Here is an 11,072-nt window from a genome sequence, read left to right on the forward strand (position 1 = left end):
TGTTGGCTGCTTTTCTGACTTTGTTGTCCCCACAAAACATTTGAGATTTTTATTATATTATTACAAGTAAAACTTTGTTATATAAAGTAGTGTCAAATTCATATAGGTTTTTATATTTCTGTACTTAACTACATTGATTTGACAGCTGTTGTTGGTTTGAATTAGAGAATGTATAATTTTGTGCTTACACATCAATTGCCTTCCACTTTTCTTCAGGGACACCTGAGCGAGAGCCCATCCCAGCTGACATGGAGCAAGAGGCAGGGTAGAACCTGTACAGGTCACCAGGCTGTTGTAGTTCTAACCCAGAAAGGTGGACAGCTGTTCATGCTCACAATTACTGTTAGATTTGTATTGTTGATTGTCATTTATGCTTAGAAATATTTACTTATATATGCTTAGAGTTTTGTAATTAGTTGTAGATTGGTAGAGGTTTTGATCCTTGATAGTCTGCAAACTTTGTGTGTATTAGACAGCACTTTGGGAGCATGAGAGGTCATACCGTGTCTTATTATTTTATGGTAGGATTAACGTAGTTGCGTCTGTTCTAGTCTAAGTGCTCTTTGTTTAGATGAACTGCAGGACTTCCTCACCGTGTTATCTAGGATGAACCATCTAGGGTGAGGGGGAGGCTACCCTCTTCCTGACCAAGGATGTTTGACCCTTTGATCAGCAGTCCACACACACACACACACACACACACACACACACACACACACACACACACACACACACACACACACACACACACACACACACACACACACACACACACAGGCAAGGTACTCTTTGTTTGTATGTAGACGTCGTATGTTAATGAACCTATGCATATTCATGTAACCTCAATAAAAGGACAGTGTATGGGAGAACGGACGAGACCAACTGGAGTCAAGCGGTTGTCCGGTTCTCTCCCGTGCACGAGTAACATGAAGAACTTTGCCTATTTGTGTCTTGCTTAGCAGTGTAATTATATTGTCTTAACGTTCCAGCGAATAGGTTTATGCTACAAACCTATCAATTACACCTTTGCCCAATTCAGAATCACCAATTAATCTTCCCCCATACATACCACTGGATTGAAGCCATGCAAACACATGGATGACATGCAAATTTTACACAGAAAGGCCCCAGCCTGGATTCAAACCCTGGACTTTCTTGATGTTAGACAGCAATGCCAACCACTGTTCCACCATGCCACCCCATTAAAAAGTTTCACACAATAATTCCTCAGCATTATTATGTCATATTTGTACACATATATGTACAAATATATCTTAACACTCCTAAATGGCAAAAAGGTGTCACCCACTTGCATTTACGATTAGTCACTGTAGCCTCAGTTTACTGCTCTTTGTTGACTTCTACTTCTGTCTTCAACTGTAGTTCTGAGGTACTTGTGCTACATTTGAAATTTTTATTACTTCACAATGCTACTGCGCTATTGTATATTTTAGAGGGCAATGCTTTTTTAAAAAATGCTAAATTTCTTAGAAACACAGAACTACTTCATTAAATACAACAAAAATACATCTGTAGTAAAAAAAAAAAAAAAGAGGAAGAATTTGGGCAATATCACGAAGTCATTGAATGCACATGTTTGATACTGTATAGGAAATAAAGATTCTGATGGTAGAACTTATACTACATAATCCAAGACTTTTTTCTTTATTAAGTAGCCTATACACAATCTCACCATACATAAAACTGAACGCATTTAAGTAAAGGTTCACATTGTATAAGACGTTCAGTGGGAAAGACTTGGAGTGGAATTGTACAACAGCGAGAATAACTTTGGTTTAAAGAAAAAAAACTGAGGCAAGGTGGCCACAGGGAATTATGGAAAATCATAATATTGTTTGAAATGATAAAAGTCATAATTTGCTTTTCAAAATTGTGAAATCAAAGTAATTTTTTTAATGAGACAAGAAACCACATTACGCAACCGACACACAGTAAAGTGGAAGTTAAACAGAAGCATGACGCTATCAGTCACATTCATAGATCTATTCAGTGGACTGAACACTAGTTTCACTACACATTTCTTAGAAAGCCTGGATAATTATGACAATATCATGACTCTAGAACAAAATCACAATTATTTTCATATAACCAAATATCTCGGTGCCAATTACACAAGTAAAGAAGGAAATTGAGGAAACTTGGAAAAAAAATAATGCAACCAGATGCAAAGTCTTTATTGGTTTCTTTCAACTAAGAGATGATGCACTGTACTATGCAGAGACCAGATTCAGGAGTAGATAATTCTTAAGTAAAGCTCAGTTTTAGATTAATATTCAGATCTATCAATGTGTTTATTCTAATAAACCATATGTTATTAATTTATTTTACTAACGTGGGCAGCCTTGGTCTTCATAAACTGACAATCTGTTGTTGATCTGGTAATTACATTACCTCTGCACCATTTAACCATAACATATACTCAGATTTATTATATGTATTTCAACATGACATCATCTCTAAAAGGGATTGCTGTACTTATTTGCAAATTGATTTACTTTCCCATTAGGTATTTCGTCTCACCACATCAAAATGAAAACAGTGCAACACATGTTTGCACAACGCTGACAATCAAAGCACTTGATGTACACCCAGCTGATACCCCTGTATTAAAAATAAAACAGAATTATAACAGACTGTCAATTTAAATCTGTTTGCTTGTCGTAATGTTGGAGTTGTGCTACGTCTTACACAAACAAAATGTTAGCATGCTAAAAGGTAGCCAACAAGTAGCCCTGAATATAGCGTGCAACAATGGCTACGTTCACACTGCAGGTTTTAATGCTCAATTCCGAATTTTTGATCAAATCTGATTTTTTTGTGCGCTTGTTCACACTACAAATAAAATGTGACAGCAAACGTGCTCTAGTGTGAATGCTCAAAGCGGCCCCCAAAAGAAGAAGACGCAAAAGGAGACGTCACACACAACGCGCTCTGTTTAGACCCAGACCAAACAGTATTGTTTGACTGATTGACATTAATATAAAGACTTGTTTCGGACTTTACGTTTCCCAATTTTGCTCTAAGTTACTTTGTCATTTAGATATGGCCTAATAATTATCTTTATTGCTGTTTTAGAGAGGAGCGGTGCTTCAAAGGATAGTCGCAGATTTCTGTCAGAATCTGCAGATTATACAGTACAAATGAAATGTTCACGTTTCTCCAACGTTGTCTTCCAAACAGTTTCACTGGATGGCCAGCAAGCGTTCGCAATGTCTTCTCCAGTGCTGATAATTGGCGTCTGTCTTGTGTCAGTGACGTAGAAGACGGATTTAATGCGACATGACCATTCAAACAGCAGCCGCTTTCTAAAACATCAGATATGTATCGGATTCAGTACCACGTACGAAAGTGACCCAGATCGGATTTGTGCTTTTCACACTGTCAAACCATGATCGGATATGGGTCGCATAGGGTCAAAAAAGTCGGATTTGATGCACTTTCGCCTGCAGTGTGAACGTAGCCTAAGTCTAATGGTACTACCTTTAATTTTAAGTGGGCTGGACCATTCACAAAATGGCGATGATCAGAGCAGCTGTCAAGAGATTTAACTAAGGATGGCATATTACAGTCTCAGCAAAACAATAGAGTAGCATGCAGCAAATCACCAGAGTTGGTGAAATTCAGCCCCCTTTTTTTTCCAAGTCAGTCCAATATTGATGACAAATCCTGCTAACATGGACTATAGATAACCTGAAAATAATAACCATGAATGAATACTGGAAAAATCAAATAACTTGCCAGTGGAGGGAAATACTTACTATCTGACTGCTGAGAGCATGTCTTGTTTCCTGTGAGGTAAAAGACAGGCTCTCTTGCTCTATACTGTAATGAGCTACGATGTCGCGCACATCCAAAAAATCTTGTATCTGCCTCCATAGGATGATATCATATCCAGAGTTGAGGTCGCCATGCTGATCAAATGAATAGTCTTTTCCATTCATATGGAATGTTGCCTTCCATAAGGCTTGTCATAGCTGAAATTGCACAATGTGGAAAAAAAATATTAAAATAATATACATAAAGCAGGCATGAGAAGCGTTTTAGCAAATAAGATTTTGAATATAGGATGTGTTTCTGGCCATTTGATGAATAGAAGAACAACATCTACTCTACTTTTAGCTCTTTTCTGGGTTTCTGCCAAGTCTTAGCATTTATATGCTTCATTATTAATAGGAAACATAATTAGATAGTGTTAAAGGATTTTCTGTCAAGCTATTTTGTGTATTTATGTTTGCTTTTGTGTGCTTTTACCTCCAACAGTTCCGGTTAGTACAGAGGACTTTAACAGCTTGATCTATTACTTAAACTGCCAGCTCAATACTGAACATTGCATATGGGAATATCATAATTTTTTTTCAGGAATTCCTCAGTCAGAACATGGTATATTATGTTAAGGTGGAAATTAGCAAGGTAACTCCCTGCTAACTTCTAACTCTGTTTAACTTGATAAATTCTATTTTCATGGATGCCTGGATGCTAAACTTAATTGTTACACCTGGTAGAACCTCCACACTGATAATTCTATTAAAGATAAAAGAATTTAGACAGTTTTTAACTCTCAGTAATGTTGTAGTGTTTGTTTGACTTTGGAGCCAGTGATGTCAGACCTAAAGATTGGATAGTATGAGGAGCTTAGATATCTGAAAGGCACTATCAATTCTCAAGGATTTTAAAGAAATATACTGTATGCCTCTATCCAGTGTCATGATCCTGGACTCTTTCATTTTGTTGACATTTGAAATTCTTCTTTATTATTTAATATTCCCTTTGGTTCTTAGTAGAGATGGACCAATCTGATATTACGTATCGGTATCGGTCCGATACTGACCTAAATTACTGGATCGGATATCGGAGAGAAATAAAAAAATGTAATCCGATCCATTAAATATCAAAAAAGCACCTCACAAAACTTGCCACATGGCATAACTCGGTTCATAACCATAGGCGGCTGTGGCGTGTGAGACCTGTCAGCGGTCTGGTTGAGTATTTGTAGCCTCGCTACCAAACTGGCATTTCATCTCCGAGAAGGTTATCCCAGAGAGAAGTAAAGCAAGTGTGTAAGTTCATCTCTGAATGTTTGTAAAGCATTCCAGCGTTAAGCTTAACAACCGATATATGGAGCGACTGCCTCTCTCTCTCTCCTGCTGCTACTTCAATCATGAAACTGATCAATGATCAGCTGATCGGCTTTTCTGTCACGAGTCCGTCTCTGTTGTTTGTTTATCGCCCACTTCGCGCCAGAAAAAGGAAACCAGCGGCTGAACAACAGCAGCATCATGCGGTGGGGGGTGGTTCCCTATTTTTTTTGCTGGGAGTTTCCAACCCTATTAGTTAGGTTGCTTACTCTTTAAAATACCAGAATAGGGAAGATGGAGTAGGTTTAAGTTTATTAGATTGATCAGTATTGCTGAACTATGAAATATTTTGGGTGCAGTGTATTTTTTGCATACAGGTATAACAGAATAGCTTTAGTGTTTGTTTGTTTTTTAAATTTGAGTATGAACTTATACAAAATGCAGCAAGATATTAAAAAAACAGTTTTATTGATTAAAAAACACACTATATCGGATTCATATCAGTATCAGCCGATATCCAAATTTATGATATCGGTATCGGTATCGGACATAAAAAAGTGGTATCGTGCCATTTCTAGTTCTTAGTTTGATTGTTCATGGTTATTTAATCGAGACTTTACTAAGAAACTTTTTTCAAGAAACTGTTTCAGTTCATGCTGATTTCAGTTAGCATTCTGCTTTAGGTTATCTGGTTTAGTATCTTATTCTTGTTAGCCTTTCCCATCTGTGTCAAGTTCATTGTGTTAATTTACTCCCTGTTTTGCCTTGATAGTCTTTTTCACTGAAGCTTTAGTTCTGTTTCCATTGTCATGTCCTCTGTGATTAGTTTTTAGATTACCTGTGTTCTGCACCAGTTTCCACTTACCTCATTACTTTTTAAATTTATTGTCTCTGGTTTATGTGGTTCTCTTTGAGTTCAGTTTCTGCCTTCTAGGAATGAGGTAACATTCCTCTTCCAACATTCCAGGTCTCTGTCTGGTAAAATGTCTGGTCTCTATAACTCCCAGACATTTACAGGATGTTGTTTCATAGAATAGTGCTACACAGGGGCAAACATGGCTTTGTCCTATCTTTTCTGAGTCATGTTGATGTCATTAAATTCTAAATGGCACAATTTTCTGGGTATAAATGTACTCAGTTCTATTCCTACTGGCCTTAAAGACTGGGCAAATGCATAACTCGTCATTGCTTCTGCAAGTGACAGACAATGGTGCCTGTAATCAGAGCTGCACACCTGTGGTGAGTGAAGTTATAATTACTCTATAATTACTGTTTGTGTCTTTGTTTTTCAACATGCCAAAAGATTTAAGCCGATACGCCTTGGTGTGTTTGTAATGTCTTTAGCCTTTCATTACTTTTTCAAATGTACTTTGAGTTTCATTTTCTTTCCTGCTGAAGCTTTGTTCTGAACCATTTACCCAAGCATGGATAATGTGCATTAATATCTTGCAAAACCAGATGAAGCATTTCTTTCAGGCCACCAGCTCACGGGTCATGACTCAGACATGTAACATGTTTTTTTTGTTCTTCTAGATTATGGTAAATGGCCTGTACTTGTATAGCGCTTTACTAGTCCCTAAGGACCCCAACGCGCCTTACACATCCAGTCATCCACCCATTCACACACACATTCACACACTGGTGATGGCAAGCTACATTGTAGCCACAGCTGCCCTGGGGCGCACTGACAGAGACTTATATTATTTGGATTATACTAAATAATATAAGTTCCTATTCAGTGTGTCAGTGTAAAGACATATTTCCAGTTGCCTTTTGAATACCCAATAGTACTATTATATGTCACAGTTCTTAAGCAGAGCCACAGCAGCTTGTTTCATAATGATTTTTCCCTTTATTTTATATTTTATATAATTTGTTAAAATGTGAATTGTGTTTAAGCTAGCTAACTACCCAAAGTAAATGTGTTTTATTTTCACACTTTTGCACAAGTGCCCATTTTTGTATCCATTACATATCTTACAATTAATATGCTATGTTCCCGAGTGATCCCAAAAATGTAATTAATAAGGTCTACTGTATATAACAAGAGACATTTCTCATCTTGAGTACTCACAGTAATTCCTTGTGAAGGCCTTGGTTTGTATCAGGGCAGTAGTAACTTCACCACAGGAGTCAGGTATGAGGTAGGTAAGCCTAAGAGGCTTTTGACTAAAATGTTTTAAGAGCTGTTTTATCTGCAATGTCTCTCCGAGGCTATATTTAACCAGGTAAAACCAGATTTGTTGCATGGGTTTCTCCTTTAGATATTCTTTTGATCCCCATTGTCTAATTTCCTAGCTGTCTGCTCAAAAAAAAAAAAAAAAAAAACCCCAACAGTGCTGTATTACAAAATAGCAGTTGTAGAAACTGATCATCCCCAAGAACTCCTGCACCGTTTTCACCGACATGGGACACGAAACCACACTTTCAGCGGAAATGTGGCACCCCAGGAAATCCAGAACGGGCAACCTGAACTGGCACTTGGAAGGTTTACAATCAGGCCGTGTGCCGCCAAGCACTGAAAATCCTGACGCAGATGGGACGTGTGCTGACTCTCAGAACAGCTGGCCACCAATATTTCGTTAAGGTACATGAAGTCAAAAGGCAGGCCGCACAACACAGAGTCCATCAACCGCTGAAAAGTCTAGGCAGCGCCTTTCGGGCCGAACGCCATGCGCTAAAACTCAAACAGGTCGAAAGGGGTAATTACAGCAGTTTTGGGAACGTCTTCGGCACAGGAACCTGGTGATACCCCTGCACCAAGTCAATTTTAGAAAAAAATCGAGGTGCTGGCAAGGTGTGTGGAAAATTCTTGGATATGGGGAATGGGGTAACGGTCGTTCTCCGTGACATTATTCAAATGGCAAAAATCCCCGCACAACCACCACCAACCATCTGATTTGGGCACCATGTGTAGCGGAGAGGCCCAGGCACTATTCGAGGACTGTACAATGCCGAGGCGCTCCATGGCCGCAAACTCCTCCCGAGCGACGGACAGTTTCGCAGGGTCGAGGCAGTGTGCATGCGCAAACACCATTGCCACGTTCGAGAAATTCGGAACAGTCAGTGAAGGAAACTCAAAAAACAAACGCTGAAAAACATTCCCCAAAGTCACTAAATTAGCCTGATTCAGGGGCTCAATGGCCCAAGTGAAACAGGGTATTGAAGAGAAGCACAGGGCATCGATTAAGCATCTGTTAGAGACATCGACCAGCAGTCCATGGGCACAAAGACAATCGTCGTCCCAGCATGAAAACAAACAGTCACCAACCTTTTCCTGAATGTTACAATGGGAAAGCCATTAGCTGCGATGAGCTGCGGCCCAAGGAGAGCTGTGATTAAGACCGCACGAAACTCTCTTGGTGGGTAGAATGGTCAGCATTTCAGTACCAGATATCCAATATCAGGAGTTCAGTGCATGGTGATAATGTCTGTAGATGTACACTGGTCATCATTAAAATATATGCGCACTCCTTTTCCTTTGCTCTTAATGGAGTCAGCCATTCTGTCTGATCACTAAACAGACGAGCCTGTGAGGTTATTTGAACTTCTGCTCACTGAATATCTCCTCTTTTTCAGCTGTAAAGTCAGTTAACCGTAGAGATAATTGTGTGGGAAAAACCCCAGTAATTCAGTAGTTCCTGAAACACCCAGACCAGCCCATCTAGCACCGACAACTGTGGCATGTTCAAGTCACTTATATTTCCTTTCTTCCCCATTCCAATGCTTGGTTTGAACTTTAGCCGGTGTCTTGACCATGTGTACCTAAATGCTTTGATTTGCTGCATTATGATTTGCTGAATAGATATTTAACTTAAGCAGCTGAACAGGTGTACCTAATGAAGTGGTGAGTGCAAAAGAGGCTTTCTTTATAATCCTCTCCATGAGTTTTTCACTTAAATTTTTTTTAGTTTTGGTATACTATTAGTACTTTTACTCAAGTAAAGAATAATTCAAATATTTTTGTATTAGGTTTTTTTTTTTTAAGTAGGGCAGTAAAACATATATCTGTCACACTAGAAAGAACTGGAGGCCGGCTACGCGGAAGGCAGTGGTGGCGACGACCTTGTTTAGGGCCCCCCCCCGGATGGCGATGACATCCAGCTAAAGGCCTGGAAAGTGGCCGGCAAAGGCGAGGTGGTTCAAGCCGATCTGGATCGGACAGCGTTGTAGAGACAGCAGAGGCTGGACTAGACGGCGGCGTGACAGCTGCGGATGGTGACGCTATCGGTGATGGTGTGAAAGCTGCAGGCATTGGAGCAGGTGTTGGCACTGCTGGCAATGGCGAGGATGAAGACGCAGAGGCTGGACCAGGCAAGACTGATGCTGAAGCTGAAGCTGCAGGCGTGGATGATGCTGACGCTGAAGCTTGTTTGAAGATAAACATTTAATTTATACCACATTAAAGGATTCAAAGCATTTATTGTCATATGTGCTAAGAAAGCATTTCTCTGTGCAATGGAATTCTTTCTTTGCTGTCCACACAAAAATGCCGGTTAATATAGGGAAATAGAAATGATAAATAAAAACAGTATAAATAAATAAAGACACAAATTTAAGCTTGAAATGGATGTGTGTTCAAAATATCTATGAGCTTAATGTGCTGGCTTAATGTGCCTGATGTGCACAAATTATTATTATAGTTAAAAATAGGTCAGCTGTCCAAGAGTCTGATAGCAGTGGGGAAGAAGGAATTGTTGAGTCGGAATGTTCTGGATTTCACACTTCTAAACCTTTGTCTCAAGGGCAGAAGAGTGAACAGTCTATGTTGGGGGTGTGTGAAGTCTTTGAGAATGGAGGCAGCTCTCCTTTGGACTCTGTGATGGTAGATGCTTTGCAGAGAGGGCAGCGGGGTCCCGATGATCTTCTCCACAGTTGTTATCACTCTCTGCAGGCATTTGCGGTCCACAGCAGTAGTGCTGCCGTACCATGCAGTGATGCAGCTGGTCAATGTGCTGTCCACAATGCAGCTGTAGAACCTGCTGAGGATCTTGCCCGACGAACCAAATTTCCTCAGCTTCCTCAGGAAGTACAGCCGCTGTTGAGCCTTCTTGACCAGCTGTGTGGTGTTCAGTGACCAGGTGAGGTCCTCAGTGATGTAGACACCCAGGTATCTAAAGCTGCTTCTGCGAACTTCAATATGGTGTTGTCCTTGTTGGATGTGACACAGTCATGGGTGTACAGGGTGTAGAGAATGGGACTGAAGACGCAACCCTGTGGAACGCCTGTGTTTGTAATAATGCTGGCTGAAGTCCTGGTGCCGATCCTGGCGGACTGGGGCCTGCCAGTCAAAAAGTCCTGTAGCCAGTCACAGAGGGTGGGGTGTGGGTCGATTGTTGCCAGCTTGTGAGTGAGTTTGTTAGGGATGAATGTATTGAAATTGGAGCTGTAATCAACAAAAAGTACCCTGATGGATGAGTCTTTGTTTTCCAGATGGGAGAGGGAATAGTGAAGGGCAGCAGCGATGGCATCTGGCGTGGACCCTTTGGCCCGGTAGGCATACTGCAGGGGATCCAGAGTGTCTGGGATGTTTCTCTGGATGTAGGCCAGCACCACTCTCTCAAAGCATTTTGCAATGATTGGAGTGAGTTCAACTGGTTTGTAGTCATTTAGGCAGGTGGCTGGGCTTTTCTTGGGGAGACGGATTGAGGGTTGTGGTCTTGAAGCATGTATGGGCCACCTCTGGCAAACCAGATCTGGGCCACCAAAGGGCCGTCATTCTTTGCGGTATGTGGGCCATGAGTAAGCACATTGTGTGGGCCAGATCCGGGCCATACCAATTTTGCTATGTGGGGTTGTACTGTAGACATGACCCAGGGTGTTCTTGTCATGGGTAGGAATGGCCACATGTTGGTGATGTTTTGGGTGTACAGTCCATAAGTTGCACTTATTAAAGTCACCAGTGACGATAAAAACAGCGTCTAAATGAGTTGTCTCTAATGCGCTGATGACGTCATGGAGTTTGCCGAGCGCTGC

This window comes from Rhamphochromis sp. 'chilingali' (assembly GCF_963969265.1).
Source record: "Rhamphochromis sp. 'chilingali' genome assembly, chromosome: 5".
Taxonomy (NCBI): domain Eukaryota; kingdom Metazoa; phylum Chordata; class Actinopteri; order Cichliformes; family Cichlidae; genus Rhamphochromis; species Rhamphochromis sp. 'chilingali'.